The 17252-nt window shown below is 38.1% G+C and overlaps 1 long non-coding RNA gene across 1 annotated transcript; it reads right to left on the bottom strand.

Moving 5' to 3' along the window:
- Positions 1 to 13798: 13798 nt before the first annotated feature.
- On the bottom strand, positions 13799 to 17252 carry LOC101438278 (uncharacterized). Its single transcript, XR_001118621.2, has 3 exons — positions 17077 to 17252; positions 16479 to 16636; positions 13799 to 15922 (listed from the first exon to the last, which is right to left on the bottom strand). It is a non-coding gene; the product is annotated as an uncharacterized lncRNA (long non-coding RNA).

Here is a 17252-nt window from a genome sequence, read left to right as displayed (position 1 = left end):
TTGCACTAGTTGTCACCTGAGCTCTGTGGATGAGTGTTAACAACAATTAGTTGCTTTCCACATTTTAACACTTATCTGACCAGGTCAAAAAGTAGCACTCATACAAGCCCTCTGGAGCCTCCATTTCATTATCCATCAAAACCATGGAACAAGCAGTATGAAATTCAAAGGGGCCTTTGGAAAGTTGATGGTGCTCTAACAGAATCTATTTGCACCCCATAATTCCCTCTTTCTTCTCCCCTTTTCAGCCCTATGTTATTCCCAATTCAGTTAAAGAAAATTCATATCTACAAAGTTATTCTTATGCAGAAAATTATAAGATATTAACCCTCGTTATAAATGCTTCTCCACTTTGTGGAAGAGCAGTCAACTCTTGCAGTGTCTTTAAAATAGATGACTTTTAGGCATACTTTTCAAGAACAAGGCTGTTGCATGAATGAATGTGTACCCTATCACTCTGCTATTTTACATTAGAGTGAGGAGGTTTACTTGATCAACAGTGACCTAAGCACAAGCCTTTGAGCTCAAGTGTTATATTTATTTCCTTTGTATGGCTCACTAAGCATACCATGGAGGCTCTGTTCTTTGCTTCAATGCACTATTAAAGGCCCCTTTGATGGCACTTTTAGATGGTGCCAGTGGGACACTTTGCATTCTAGTTATCTACTTTTATCTAGATGGAAGAGAAAGAAAATTGAAGTGGGAGTCAGAAATCTGGGTTTTGGCCTTAAATTTGCTGCTTGCTAGCTATATCTTAGTTCTCCTCTCCAGGTCACAATTTTCTCATCCATAAAAGGAGGAAGTTGAGCTACATCTAGGACTGTGAGGCCTAACTGACTAGGGCCACGATTGAGTAGTGATGTGTTCCTCAGAGCTGTATAGAAGAGTGGCAGCTTGTGTATTATATATTTGTTGACCCTGTGCTACAAGCCCTCTAAGGTTCTTTAAAGATATGGCAATCTCTGGATCCATTGCAGATATGGTAGACTACTAAGTGCTCCCAGCCATCTTCCTTCTGACAAACAAGAAGCAATGCCCATATTGTGCTCACAGGAATCTCGTTAAAATGCGAAGTCTGGTACATTAAGTCTGAAGTGGGGGTGTGAGATTCTGTATTTTTAAGAAGCACTAAGCTGATGCCAGTGCTACAGGTCAATGAACCACATTTTGAGTAGCAAGGATCTAAACTGTGGGAAATACATGATAATGCTGCTACAAAAGAATTTGGTCTGAATCACTTGGTAAAGTGACTTTAAGCTGTTTGAAATAGTTTGCTCCAATTGATTACAGAAATAAGGCCAAAGGCATGTAGTCAAACTTTCCTGACTCATTCTACTCCAAGAAAATCTCCACCAGTCAACCCTCATAAGGTCCACCAGCACTTGAGGGAAAATGGAAGAGAATGAGGGTAAACCAGCAATTTTCATAATTAGCACAGAACAATAATAGGCTCAGGGATAAGTTAGTAACCTCAGTTCAGGGTAGAGAGAATGTCTTAAGTCAATTATCAGAATATATTAAGGAGCCCTTACTAAGGAAATACCAGCTATACCAGCTTCTAGCATGTTTCAAAGTGAAATTCAAGAAGTCCAGTTTTACTCCACAGGTTTTCTTGGGGTCTTTATGTGTCCTTCTCCCCTTTGGGATTTCTTGAACCCAAGTTGAAACTCCTGGAGTTGGCACCTGAGTGTTCCCAGCAGAGAACTCCTGCCCACCTAGGAGGTGGCTCCAGCCAATGGAGTCCCCAATTTCATTTATGTTCAAGGGAAATGACACATCTCATATGTTTATTCAGGTTTATGCCTGAAAGAAATACTGAAGCTCCTATGAGGGAAGAGTTTATGGGAAGGGTGAGTCCAGCAGAAACTGTCAAGTTTCTTGGTTGGTCATAAAGTATGTGACTGAATTCAGGTGGCAGAAGTTGCTAATCTATCCTAGGAATGGGAAATCACACACATACACACACACATACATAGGTGAAAAGGTCTGATTTGAAACTTCTGTTTAGCATTTAAACATATGTCTCTGTTTGGAAGTACTAAGAAAACCTTAAAGTATAAGTATTTTTATTTAAATTACTCACTTCTGAGACATTGAGAAAAGCAATTACCTAAAAGTAGAAACAAAATGGTTTTGTAGAAATAAAAATACCATTCACTTTTCTGACAAATGTTGATTTTAAATCATACACTTGTCTGCCAGCTAGCATAGTCTAGATCCCCCATCTTAGAGGATGGTTCCATCACCCTTTCAGTCCCATGAGCCCTAACCCTGGAGTCATCCCAGGCTCTGCCTTTCTGCTCACCCTGCATGTTCAACCCATCACCCAGTCTGGTAGCTCCTACTTCATTAACATCTCTCAAGTTTATCCCCCTTCATAGTACCCATCCACTACCATTGCTTTGGTTTAAGTCCTACCAGTTTGGCCTGAACTCTATCTACAGACCCCCATCAATCTCCATTTGGCCTCTCTTTATCCATCCTCCACCTATCATTGGAATGATCCTTCTAAAACATAATCTGATCTTATTCCTTCCCTGCTCCAAGTCTTTCATTTGCTCTGGCCTCTGCTGATCTTCCCCCAACTTCTCCTGTCATTCTCCCACATACATCTCTTGGTACTGGTCATGTCAAACTCTCCTCATTTCCTAAACACATCATATTCTCACATGCCTCTCTGCCTCTTGCCCAGACTGTTTTCTCTGGGCTATTTGCTTTTTCATCTTTGTTCAACCAACTCTGAGTAGTCTCTCAGGGTTCTGGTGAGCCACCAGACCAATTTAGCTGGATCTCCTCTGGGTCCCTGTGCATATCCCAGCCATAGGCTTTAATACATTGTTGTCAAATTATTCTAGTTTATCTCTCTTCCTTCTAGACAGTAATCTCCTTAATGACAGAACCATGACTTATTCACTTTTATATTCCCAGTACCAAAACTTACTACTTGGCATGTAGCAGAGGCTAAATAAATGTGTTGAATAAATATATATGTAGAAAGAGGTAACCAGCCTCCAAGATGGCCCCAAAGATCCACAACTCCCAATATTTAAACCCATGTGTAGTTCCCTCCCACTTTGAACCTGACCAATAGAATTTGGTGCAAGTGATAGAGTGAGACTTCCAAATCTTGATCACAGAAGACACTGTTGGTTCTGCCTAAGTCTCTTGGAGTACCTGTTCTTAGGGAAGCCAACCACCATGCAGTGAGGCCATTTCTACAGCCTTGTGGAGAGGTCCATGCACAGAAGAATTGAAGAACAGCCAGCAATGACTTGTCAGCCATGTGACTGAACCACCTTGGAAGTGGATCCTTCAGCTCCTACTTTAGCCCACACCTGACTGCACCTGCTTGAGAGACTTCAAGTGGGGATTTCCCAGCTAAGTCTTTCCCAAATTCCTGACCAAGAGAGTCAATGAGAGAACAAAGAAAGATTATTGTTATTTTCAGTCATTAAGTTCTATGTTTATTTATTATGTAGCATTAGATAATGAGAATAACACATGCACTAACATAAGATATACTGATTTTTAATAATGTACCCAAGGTAATTCATTCATTTATTTGAATATCTTTTATTGGACCATAAGCCTATCACTGTGCCAAAGAAGAAATGTAAAAAGATAAGATCTCTGTCCTTAAGTACTTGGAGACACATCCAAATTAATGTTTTGGATGATTCAGTAGGATATAGTACCTGGACTTATAATAAGATATATATAACTAAATATATTTCCCTTTAAAAATTAGTATATGAAGTACATCAAAAACAATCTAATTGCTTTAGAGTCATAAGAGTTGGCTCAAATGGCTTAGTTATTTCCAAAGCCAAGTATGCCTTTAAAGAAAGAATATTTACAATATTAAGCCAAATCCAAAAGAAATGCCAAGACAATTCCAAAAGAGGAGTTCCAAGAATGTCCTGAGCCTTTGCCTGCTTGCAGCATGGGCGATAAACATCTGACTTACCACAGTGATCCCTGTAAAAGACCCAGCATCCATTGTAATAATAATTTCTCTTGTGTTTGTTTAACAAAAATATCAGTGCAATGATATTACTTATCACCTTTTGTTTGTTTTAAAGGAGTGTGGCTTCACCTGACTTATCTAGCAAAAATTCATTCTGCTCAGTTCAGCAAATATTAGTGAGCATCTGCTCATGCCAGTGAGCCAGCATTGGGAGCACCAAGCAAGATAAAAGAGGCTGCTGGCCCCCAAGGATCTTGCAGTCTCCTTGGAAAAAATGAAGCATGAGTATTGAAGCAATTCAAGACCAAAATGTGCAGGGAAGACAGGGCTGGGTGAAATCCTTTGAAGGTCTCAGTTTTTGAGATGACAAACATCAGAAATAAGTATTACCTACTGGTAAGACTGACTCTATTCTTCCAACAGAATAGCCAACTGACTCCAGCCTATGATTTTAGGGACTTCAGGCTCTTCAAGGCTGCCCTGACTACCCCAAACATGTCCCTGGGCACTGGGATAAAATCATTTATTGGATTTTGATGAAATATAAATGTATGCACTTGTTAATATATGGAAAACCATGTGGTATGGGACATTGGGGTTTGATGCCCTGAGTTCTGCTCAGTTTTGCTTCCAACAATTAGGCAAGGCAAGTCATTCTCTGGAATGCTATAAGATGCCAACGAGATAAAAGATGTGAAATGGTTTATCAAGTTAGTGTTCTATGTTAATCTCACGAGAAAGAGCACTTACAGTAACCCAAATGAATTTGATGAATTATCTAACAACTAGGTTAGGTCTTCAAGGAAAGAGTCATAAGGTGGTTATGAGTTGAAGCAGGGAGGGTGGGAATGCTTGAAAGTTTGCCTGAGGAGAAGAGGTTCTGGTAGGGTTTAATGGCAATAGGAAAGTAGCTTGAGAGTGCTGGGAGTTTGTAAAGTGATTTTAGAACACTATGCAAGAGGGAGAAATGGTTTCCAACAAAAGGTTGGAAAAGATACATGACCAATTTTACCCATGTCTCAATTGTTTCCAGGGCCATCCGTGACCGACTTGCTATCTCTTCAGCTGATTAGTTCTGGAAAGAACTGGATTCTTGCCCTACCCTTGCCATAAAGATCAATGAGTACAAGGTCTCATCCCAACGTGAGACTCTCCATCTTCAGATTCAAAGACCTACACCAGTGGTCTTTGTAACAAGCAAGGTTAGTGGGAGGGCAGTGCTGTGGTATCATGTATGTCCTCACCCATCTGTAGAAACTGAGGAATGAACTTTGTTTCTAGCACCTCCCACCCTCCTCTTCCAGTGCCCCCTACTCTGGAAGTATAGTGTCCTCAAGTTTCATGCCCTCTTTCCCTCCTCAATCTTCCTAGCCAAGGACACATTGAAAAGGGACTATAAATTCATGTCAGGGTGAATGTGACAAATAGCAACTTAATAAGTTCTATTTCTTGAGAATATTTTAATAGGGATTAATCCCCTTATCCACATGAGTGTCAGAGCAAGAAAGGAATTTTCAAGCATTTGGAAGACCACTGGAAAAGATGCTTTGAAGAGGTCTTCCCTCTGCACACCTGAAATCACCAGACAGCCACTTACTCCTCCTCAAGTCCTGTTTTCCATACCTTCAGAATCTTCTTCTGTAGTTGCTACCACTTAGGGCAACATACACATTTCATATGTTTGGCTCCATCTTTACTATAATGTTTAGGTCAGCGGTAGTGGCAGCTCTAACCCAAACCATACCCATATGGAAGGTATTTCTTATGGACAGAAGGTGAGAGAGTCATTCATTTGAGTTTCTTTAGAGGACGGAAGTACAGATTTGAGACACAACCTTATGAGCTCTAAGTTGAAATGAGTTCTCATCTTCCTTGTCAGTTTCTGCATTTTGCATATGAGGACATTGGAGTGTCGAGAGAGGGAATCTATAGAGGATTCCTACCTTTGGAAAGAACAAAAACCTGGCTTTCATCTCATAACCCTCAATACAGCCAACTAAATCCCCAATTAGCAATTCAAAAAGATTAATTTGCACTCTTCCCTTCTATTGAGCAGCACTCCAGATACTGCTAGTATGTTTCTGAGCATCTTATTTTTGCCACCAATTAAAGTGAACTAAACAGATTTCCTCAGAAGATTATGGCATTACAGAAAAGTTTGTCCCCCAAATATAGTTATGAGTTGCATATTCAATTACAGGGTGTTCAAGAAGAAAGAAACCTTAGCCATCGTCTGCTGAATCCTATCTTCTCTCTGCAGATGAGACCATTGAAGTCAGAGGAAAATTGACTTGCCCAAGGTCACAAGAACTAGCTAAGCATAAAGACTGGACTGGGACCCTGATCGTCCAACTCCACCACTGTCAAACACACTCCATTTCTCCCTGGATTTATGTCGTAATTCTGTGGCAGTTGCAGTTTTCACTGATAACAGAAGAGATTGTATTACCTTTCATTTACCTTCCAAGAGGATTTTAGAATAAACTTTTTATTTTGGTATAGTTTTAGATATACAGAAAAGTTGCAAAGATTGTACAGACCCTCACTCATATGACCCTCACTCAGCTTCACCTAATATTATCCATGAAACATGGGTCAACACTAAGAAGTTAACATTCGGAAACTCTATTAACTAACCTACAGACTTTTTTCAGAGTTAACCGGTTTTCCCACTAATGTTTTTTTTCTGTTCCAGGATCCAATCCAAGATGCCACAAGCCATTATATTTTAGCATTCTACAACCTATTGTGAGACCAAAGACCCTCCCTGCCCAAACCCACATCACATCCTCACCATACTAGTGTAGGAGGCTGGTGACTAATTAGCTGATTCATTCATTAGGATCCAAGACACATTTCTTTTAGTCACAGTGATCATTTGTTTCAAGAAAGCCATTCTTACTTCATCAGTGCCTGTTGCTGAAAGATAATGTGTTTGCATTCCATATATTCTGCTTGTCATATCATGGGTATTAGTCAATATTTTCATATATTGACACTTTTAATCAAAGCAAAAGATATGATAAAAGATAACTATTGTGTTTCACAATAGAACCATGAATAGAGCCCTGAATTTTCTCACTGTTCTTCCTGGCTGCTCTGAGGGAAGAAACAAACAGAAGGCAAAATTATTGACATGTGATGATGTATTTATTTGTTGAGCCTCATTCATCCTTTCTTGCATTCATTTAACTAGGGATATAAGAACAAATGAGACAATCATTGCCCTTGAGAATCCAATATGTATTGTGATGTGTAGCCTGAGACAAATGAAATAAAAATATATATGAAAGTTAAAATATAATTATTTTTCATTTTACTAAAATCAAAGTCTTTGTTTATGCAAAGAATTAATCTCAGCAGTACTGAATTCTGTGGTAGCACTGGTACAAAAAAATTAGCAAAATATAGAATTTGGGGGCTCAACAGGGGAGCCATGTGTGAGCAAGGAGTTTGCCTGATCCTCTATGCTCTAAATGGTGGCTACTAACTTTGCCAAAGATTAATGCTTCCCCTTCATATGGAGCCAAATCGTGGGGGGAGAGGATGCAGATCGTGATGGAAAATGTTTAAGTGTGTGTTAGCACAATTGAGAAGGATTAATTTGTGTGGCTGGTAGTATGCCAGGGCCGAGATGTCTCCAGATGCTCTCACATGTCACTCTATCTCAAGGCAAAGTCACACGACCACAGCACATTAGCCATTGCTTCCAACTGGAAAATGTTAAATAACAACACAAGTGCTGCCTTTTTAAATGTCAGTGAGGCACTACCATTAGAAAAATGCCACACCGATAACCTGAGAGGGGTGGGCACCCTGAGAAAATCACCTTCATGCTTAATGCAAAGGTAAAGAGGATAAGTTGAACTAATATAAAGTCATCTACTCAAATGTCCAGTTCGGGTGAATTTATAATTTTGTATTTAGAATGACAAAATCTAATCATCCAAAAGGACTTTGAAGACCACCTAGTCCAACCTCAGGCAATGCCTCACCCCAGTCAGATAACCTTTAAAACGTCACTGGAAATAGTCTAGCAATAGGGAACTCATACCTTCTTCTCATTCCATTCCGTTACTTTTTTCCCTCACAAATAGTTATCAAGCAACTATAACAGTACTAGTAATAATAGTAACATATAGCTAGTTATTGTTTGTTATATATAAGACAGGCAATGGGCTAAGGACTGATTACGACAGCAAGCAAAATTGCCCCAAAGGAATTTAAGGTCCAGTCATAGAGGCAAACATTAATCAAGCTATTATGCAAACACATATAAAATCATGTCAAATGCTATGATTGAAATGTCTACAGTGTCCCAAAGCAGTTATCCTGATGACTTGATCTAGTACAAAGGATTGAGGAAAGACTCCTAAGAAAATACGGGAAGGATGGGGAATAGAAAACTAGTCAAAGATGAAAGAATGTCATGAAAAGAGTGTTTTGGGCATAAGGAACACCATGTGCAAAGGCCCTGAGATGGGCAGAAGCATGGCACATTCAATAAATAGATAAACCAGCAAGGCTGCAATGCAAAGAATGAGGAAGAGCAGAGTGAGCCAAGTCTGCCAATGTACACAGGAGTCAGATCATGCAGAGCTTTGTAGGCCATGCTTAGAGATTTTGCTTTTATCCTAAAAGCAATGGTTAGCTATTAACAGGTTTTAAGAAAAAGGGAGGCATGACTGGCTTTTTAATTTGGGAAGACCTCTCTGCCTGTAGTGTGGAGAATGACTTGCAGGCAGACCAAAGGGGATGCAGGGAGATGAGTTAGAGAGCCATTGCAATAGACCCTATGAGAGATGATAGCAGCTGGAACATGAGATGTAATGATAAAGATGGAGAGAAGTGTGGACTCCAGTGGTAAAATTGCCAGAGGTTTCTTTTGTATTGTATAACAGTGGATGGATAGGAAAATGTGAAGAATAAATCCTAATTTTCTGGCTCAAAATAACTCAAGGGATAATGGTGTCTATCAGTGAGATGGGCAACATTGGTAGGAGAGGACTAGGTTTGAGAAGACTGTGACTCATTTTGTATATGTTGCATTTGAACCTGCAAGACATCCAAAGGAGATATCTTAAGCATTGGATATATAGCTCAGAAGCAGAGATATAAATTAAAGATACAAAGGTAGCTGGGCAGTAAGTCAAGTGTGAATGAATTCACCTGAAAAAAGAACATAGAAAGATCTTAAGACAGAGATGAAAAAATTTTAGATATTTGATGACTAGTTAGTATAACAATTCTTAAAGTGTCATCTGGGGATCCTTAGGGCTCTCTAAAACCTTTTTGGGAGTCTACAAGGGTAAAACAAATTTCAATATATTACTAAGATATTCTTTAACAATTTCACTCTCATGCTTTCAAAAATGTGGAATGGGGTTTTCCAGAAGCTTCATAAGACCTTTCATCATATTTTGCAAGATTGAATGCAGACGATAGCTAATTTTGAGAATGGTGGCATGAGGAGCTGCACAGATCCCCAGGCAAACAACCATAATAGGTGAAAATTATTTAAAGAAAAAATAATTTAAAGTCTCTGGAAATTCCTCTAAGGGCCCTCAGCAGATAAGGAACACTTACTGAACAAGATCTACTAAATCTCACTAAGAACACTGAGAGTCTGTAGCATTTGAACCATGGCCCCTATACTCCCATGCCTCCAGATCTGCATGGTGGAAGCTCTGCTCCTGGTGTATGCAGACAAGAACATCCTGCTCCCCGTGGCTCCTGGGCTAGGATTACAGCTTTTCCCCAGGAGGGTCAGACACCAGCATTTCTCAAAACCACCAGCATTTTGTTGCAAAATCTCTGTTCCAGGTCAGAAGAGCTGACAGATCTGTAGCTCCCTTCTTCCACCTAGATCCCCATCATAGAGTGGAAACTTGATCCCAAGCATGGCATACCAAGAATACTGAGCCCTGATCATGCTCATCCCAGCATGCTTATCAGGCAGAGGAACCATCCCCAAGAAAGGCTACTGCCTCCACCCAGTACACTGCTCCTAAAGTAGAGGTATCTCTCTGAAAGAAGTGGGCCACTGTCCCCATGCCCAGGTCCAGAGAAGTAGTACAAAGGTTTTGTTCAAGGAGCGAAGCAGGCCTTAAGAACAGAGTTCAGTAGATCTTCCCATGGGAACTGACTTTATTTGAAACAGAGCATGGGGACATTAAAGCCTCAGGGCACTGCTAAAAACAATGAAGAATTTGGTGATATTCAATACCAGAGGAGATTGGTAGCTTAATACAGGCTGTAGATAAGGGAGCAGTTTAACAGAAAGAACCAGGGAAAGAGACAACTAAGAAAAGCCACCCTGAGGTCAGAAAAAAATTCAAAGACTGGTCCCAAACACTACCTCTGCAAAGGGGCATATTTTTAAATGAATCAGATTATGAAAATAAATTATGTTTTTTGAAGAAAATAGTGCAGTCAGCTGGCATAAGTAGAGGCTAATGGATGGGTATGATGCCCAGGGAGGCAGCTAGCTTAGCAGATAGATCAAGGAAATAGTCAAAGAGACTACTGAGCAGTCTCTTAAGCCCTGCCAAAACTACTCTCATCTCAAGGTGCCTGAACATAGGCCCAAGGTTGTGCCCTCTTAAGAATGATATCAGAGGTTGCACACTGTGAGGGTAGTAGACTTGATTGAAATAGCCCAACCAATCATTAGACAAATAAGCAAGCAAACAAGAAGAAGCCCTGGAGAGGGGAAAGGGGACATCAATACACAGAGTTGCTAAAATATATTGTCTAAAATATCCATTTTTCAACAAAAATTACAAAACATGCAAAGACACAGGAAAGCATGACCCACATACAGGAAAAGATTAGGAAAGAGAAACTGCTTTTGAGAGGACTCAGATATAAGACTTACAGACAAAGATTTCAAAATAGCTAATCTCATGTCTTGAGTTTTGTTCAAAGAACTAAAGGATGCTATATTTAAAGAAGTAAAGCAAGGTATAATGTCTCAACAAACAGAAAATATCAATAAAGAAATGGATATTATTTATTAAGTAAAGGAACCAAATGGAAATTTTGGAATAAAGTATGACAACCAAACTGAAAATTTCACTAGAGGGACTCAACAATAGATTTGAGCTGGAAGAAGAATCATTGTTCGTGAAGAAATAGTGATAGAGGTTATGCAATCTGAGGGACAAAGGAAAAAAAAAATGAAAAAAAGAGAAATGTAGGATGTGATAATGCACACCAACATATACATTACATATACATATACATATACATATAATGAAAAACATTAATCTATTCATTGAAGAAGCCTAACAATCACCAAGTAGGTAAAACAAAGAGAGATCCACACCCAGACACATCATAGTAAAGATCTTGAAAGACAAAGACATCCTAGCGAATACTAATAAGATTAACAACTAATTACTTTTCCAAAATAGTGGAGGCCAGAAAGCCATGGGCTGACATATTAACAGGGCTAAAAGAAAAAGAAGAAGAAGAAGAAAAAAAAAAAAACCCTGCCAACCATGACTCTTATTTCTAGCAAAACTTATTTGAAAAATGAAAGGAAAATAAAAATATTTCCATATTAAAAAAACAAACAAAAAATGAGTGTATTCATTGCTAGCAGAGACCTGCCTTATGGGAGAAAAATGTTAAAGAAAATTCTCAGGCTGAAAATAAGTAACTGAGATGATAACTCAAATCCATGTGAAAAATCAAAGCATGCTGGTAAAGGGAATTATGTAGGCAATTATAAAAAACACTATAATTACATACTTGTTCTTTCCTCTGTTAACTTATTTAAAGAGAAATCATATAAAACCATATTGTATATAATCATATTGTTGGGCCAATACATTTGACAATAACAGCATAAAGGAGGTGGGTGGGAGTAAAGTTGTACTGCAGTAAGGAAATAACACCAGACAGTATGTCAAATGCACAGGAAGAAATAGAGTCAGAGATGATAAATAAGACTAATATAACAGACTTTATAAACACATATTTGATCTCCTTTCTTCTCTCAGCTTCTTTAAATGATATATATTATATAAAGTAATAATTGTAACAATGTTGGGTTCATAACATTTAAAGATGTAATATGTATACAATAATAGCATAAAGGGGGAAGGGCAATAGAGATACATAAGTGTACTATTTCTCTAAATGTCACTGGAATTAAGTTTGCATAAATCTGAAGTAGAATCTGATAAATTAAGATGTATATTATAAGCCCTAGAGCCATCACTATAAAAATAACTAAAAAATATATAGTGAAAAAATCATTATAGGAATTAAAATATTTTACTAGAAATCATTCCTCTAATGCATAAGAAAGCAGTAAAGGAGAAACAGAAGAACAAAAAAGGGCATTAAAGAAAAAAACTTAATGGTAATGATAAACCCAACAATATCAATGCTAACATTAAATGTGAATATGAACAGATTAAACAACCCAATAAAGAGACAGAGAGTCTCCAATTGAATTTTTTAAATCCAACTATTCTGTATAGAGGAGACACATTAGATTTAAAGACAAATAATTTGAAAGTAAAGTGATGGAAAATATACACCTTGCAAACGATAACCATAAAAGAGGCAGGTGTAGCTACAATATAACATCAAAACAAATAAACTTTAAAACAAAAAAAAAATGTTACTAGAGATAATGAAGGACATTTTATAATAATAAAAGGGCTCTTAACAACACAGCCCCAAAATACACAAAGCAAAAACTGACAATTAAAGGGAAAAATAGACAATTCAGCAATAGCAATTAGAAACTTCAATACTCTACTTTCAATAAGGATAGAACATGAAGCAGAAAATCAACAAAGAAACAGAAGACTTGAACAACACTGTAAGCCAACTAGACCTAATAGACAATCCATGCAATAACAGCAGAATAAATATTCTTCTTAAATACACTTGGCACATTCTCCAGGACAGACAAAATAGGAGGCCATAAAATAAGCCTTGATAAATGTTAAAGAATGGAAATCATACTAACCATGTTCTCTGACCTCAATGGAATGAAATTAGAAATCAGTGAAAAAAAGAAATTTGGAAAACTTGCAAATATGTGGAAATTAAAAAACACACTCCTAAATAACTATTGAGTCAAAGAAGAAATCCCTAGGGAAATTAGAAAATACTTTAGGATGAATGAAAATGAAGACACAGCAAACCAAAATTTAGGAGATGCAGCTAAAGCTGTACTTGGAGGGAAAGTTTTAGTTAAAAATATTTTAGAAAAAAAAGAAAGATATCAAAGCAACAACCTACCTTTTCACCTTAAAACACTGAAAAAAGAAGAGCAAGCTAAACCTAGAGCAAGCAGAAGGAAGAAAACAATAAAAACTAGAACAGAAGTAAATGAAACAGAGACGATAAAAACAATAGAAAAAATTAATGAAACCAAAAGTTAGTTCTTTGAAAAGATCAACAAAATTGGCAAATCATTTGCTAGACTGAAAAGATAGAAAGAAGACTCAAATTATTAAAATAAAAAATGAAACAGGTTCATCATTACCAATCTTACAGAAATAAAAAGGATTATAAAGGAATACTATGGAAAAAAAGAAGTAAAATTAATTCTCTTTTCAGGTGACATGACTTTGTGTATAGAATATCCTAATGAATCCACTAATAAACAATTAGAACTAGTAAATTTAGCAAAATTTCAGGGTAGATCAATTGTATTTATATGTACAATAATGAACAATCCAAAAATGAAATTAAGAAAGTAATTTGACTTATAATAGCATCAAAAAACAAATAAAATATTTACAAATAAATTAAACAAAAAAGTCAAAAATCTGTACAATGAAAGCTACAAAACATTGTTGAAAGAACTTAAAGAAGGCATAAATATATGGATAGACATCCCATGTTCATGGATTGGAATATTTGACATTGTTAAGATGAAAGAAAATAAAGTTAGGCCCCAACTTAACATCTATGCAAACTAATTCAAAATGGTCATAGAATAAATTTAACAACTAAAGACTTAAAATTCTTAGAAGAGAACATAAGAGTAAATCTTTATGACCTTGGGAAATGTTTTTGGAGATATGACACAAAAAACACAAGTAACAAAAGGATAAATATGTAATTTGGATTTCATCAAAATAAAATATTTTATATTTTTAGAATACTATCAAGAAAGTGAAAAGATGATGTGAGGAATGGGAGAAAATATTTGCAAATCATGTATCTGATAAAAGACTGGTATCCAGAATGTATAAAGATCATTTACAATTTAATGATAAAAATGACAACCCAAATAAAAACAAATTTTAAATGTCCAAAGATTTTGAATAGACATTTTTCCAAAGTAGATATATGAATGGCAAGAAACCACATAAAAAATATGGTCAGCTTCATTAGACTTTAGGGAAATACAAATCAAAACCGCAATGAAGTATCCCTTCCCATCCACCAGGATGGCTATACTTTTCTAAAAGACATAAGTGTTGGCAAGGATGTAGAGAAATTGGTAACCTCAAACATTGCAGGTGGATATGTAAAATGCTGTACCCATTTTGGAAATCAGTTTAGCATCTCCTTAAAATGTTAAACATAGAGTCACCATATGACCAAGAAATTCTCCTAGGTATATACCCAAGAGAAACTAAAACAAAAGTCCACACAAAATTTGTGCCTGAATATTCATAACAGCTCTATTTATAATAGCCAAAAGTGTGTATGTGGGGCAGACAAAAACATATCCATCAATTGAAAAAGGAATAAACAAAATATGGTATATCCATTCAGAGGAATATTATTCCTATGGCTAGGGAGGTTGGGAGGCAATGGGAAGCTACTGCTAATGGGTATGGAGTTTCTTTTGGGGATGACAAAAATGTTCTAAAATGGATTGTGATGATTGTTTTACAACCCTGTGAAATACACTAAAAGCCCTTTAATTGTACAAATTATTGAACTGAATGGTGTGTGAATTACATGTTAACAAAGTTGTTTACACACAAAAAAGATTGCATACAGAAGTAAATATGAGATTCCAATGATCTTGTTTTAAATCAGAGTCACACACTAAAGAGATTTGCAAAAATGCAAACCAATGTCACTCTTCTCACTAATCTTATTTGTTTCGGAAAACAAATTTAATTTGTTTGGGAAACTAGCTATTTTCATAAAAATAAGTCATTTATGTAACAGGATTCTTATTGTTCTGTTTAAGCAACATAATAAATATTTTTAAGTTTTTCCAGTTTTGCTTTCCAATACAGTAAGCGAAATCTCTTTTGGGGCCCGCAATAACTTTTAAGATTGTAAAAGGGTCTTGAAGTCAAAATGTTTGAAAACTGCTGAGTTAGAGGAATATACCTGCACAGCAAGCAAAAAGGTACAAAGAGAAAGGAGGAAACAACAGAGGCTGGTGACACCCACGCTGAGGAAAGAGTGTTTTAAGGAGAAGAGATTGTTAATTCTATCAAATGCTCCCTAGGGGTTGAAACTGAGAAAATATATACAATCAACAGTGTGGGGTTACTTAAAATGCGTGAGGGAATGGAGTCCCAAGTGTAAGTGGTGGATTGGCTATAGATGTGCTACCGAGATTCTATTGTGAAAAGAGAAAAGAAGGCTAGCAAAGTCATGAACACTGTGGCCTGGGACAGCGAGCAATGGGACATTTAAGGAGTACTTGCTAGATGCCTGTGGCCACCCTGACATAGGTGATCTGCTGAAGGACATGGAGCATCTGAAGGTTGAGGGGAGAGAAGACTTGAGGAGAAGAGTGAGTTAACCAGGGACATGGAATAGTTTTGCTGGGCTGTGCCGCCAGCCTCACTGAGGCTGACAATCCTGAATCACCAGAGGCATCCATCTCCTGGGTTGTAAGACTCTTTCCAGCTCCTGGAAGCTTCTCATCATATGCAGTCGTTGTTAGATGGCTCTAGTGCTGTTCACCCAGGGTCCCTTAGAAATTGATGCTCTCTTCCACCCAGGAGGCTTGGAACAGAAATAAAATGTTAGACAGACAGAAATTGTATCAGAATGTGTAATAAAGGCACAGAACACGGCTCTTACAGACTCTGTGTCCTCACGGCAAAGCGGGGTTCCCTCATATTTCTTAAAACCGAGCATCTAGAAACCAGTTTGATTCAAATGACCAAAAAAGTAACATCTGTGAAAACCGAGGGCAGTGTGCTGAGGTTAAGAATAAAAAGCAGGGGCCATGAAAAAACCTGGCTTTACCTCCAGATCTGCCCTGGAGCTGTGTGGTCTAGGGGAAGCCACCGTCCCTCCCTGGGGCCTCAGACGCTCCATCTGTAAAATGAAGGGGCTGCAGTAAATTACTTCTAAGGACCCTCACAGCACGCCTGTTCTCTGTGTTAGATAAGGGTCACTTCAGCTCCTACCCCTCTAGGAGTCTCTGTTTAAGGTGTGAAAGGAGTCATTTCACCTTCTTTCTTAGCAGACAGTTGATAAAGATAAATGAACAAGTTCCAAAGCCATTACCCAGCACCCTAGGACTCTTCTGAAAATATGGGTCCCGAGCACACACCTCAAAAAGCACATTTTCCATCTCAGTGCTTCTGTCTGTTTAAATTACAGCATCCTTGCTGGCCACCTTCTCCTCTTCACTGAATTATGAAAGATCTGCTTCCCCTGGCCCCTGCTTTTTTGGAGCAGCTGATCTGTGCCGGGGACAGAAATCTGGCTCTGAAAAAAAAAAAATTTTTTTTTTTGCTCCCTCCTTATGCTATTGCACTGAAAATCGGTTGCTGTCACAGTTTGCCAAAATTACTATAAAAATACCCTAAAATTGAAAAGTACAAGTGGGAAGCCTAAAGACACCCTGACTTCTTCCAGTTCCCCAGCAAATTCATCGGTTGGAAGAAAAAGATTTGGCCAGTTGGCATGTCTGCAACAGGGGATCTTTTTGAAGAGGAGGCTGCAAAGATGGGCCTGTCCTCATCCAGGCACGGCCTGAGCCTCAGGCCACAATTAGAAACGCTGCTCACGGTCATCTCAGTCACCGCAAAGTGGCCCTGCAACTCATCTCCAGAACGCCATAAAGGCTTCCTTCCCGGGAAACAGCACTAGGAGAGAACAATGAAATAGAGCCAGCTCTCTGCAGAGCTGGGGTGCGTCCTGGTTACCTCAGAAATCACTTCTCACCCAACATGCCCTCTTCGCAGCTCGGATGCACTGGCAGGCACTTGACAGCTCACCATTCCCGCAGCTGAACCTAGACCTTCCTTTGAGGGGGTTTCGTCAGCAGCCCCTTTCTTTCTCAGTGTGTGGGGAGGAAGGCAACAGCGAGTTGAGGTCTGAG

This window comes from Dasypus novemcinctus, chromosome 5 (assembly GCF_030445035.2).
Source record: "Dasypus novemcinctus isolate mDasNov1 chromosome 5, mDasNov1.1.hap2, whole genome shotgun sequence".
Lineage (NCBI taxonomy): Eukaryota > Metazoa > Chordata > Mammalia > Cingulata > Dasypodidae > Dasypus > Dasypus novemcinctus.
This window is presented reverse-complemented; position numbering and strand designations above follow the sequence as displayed.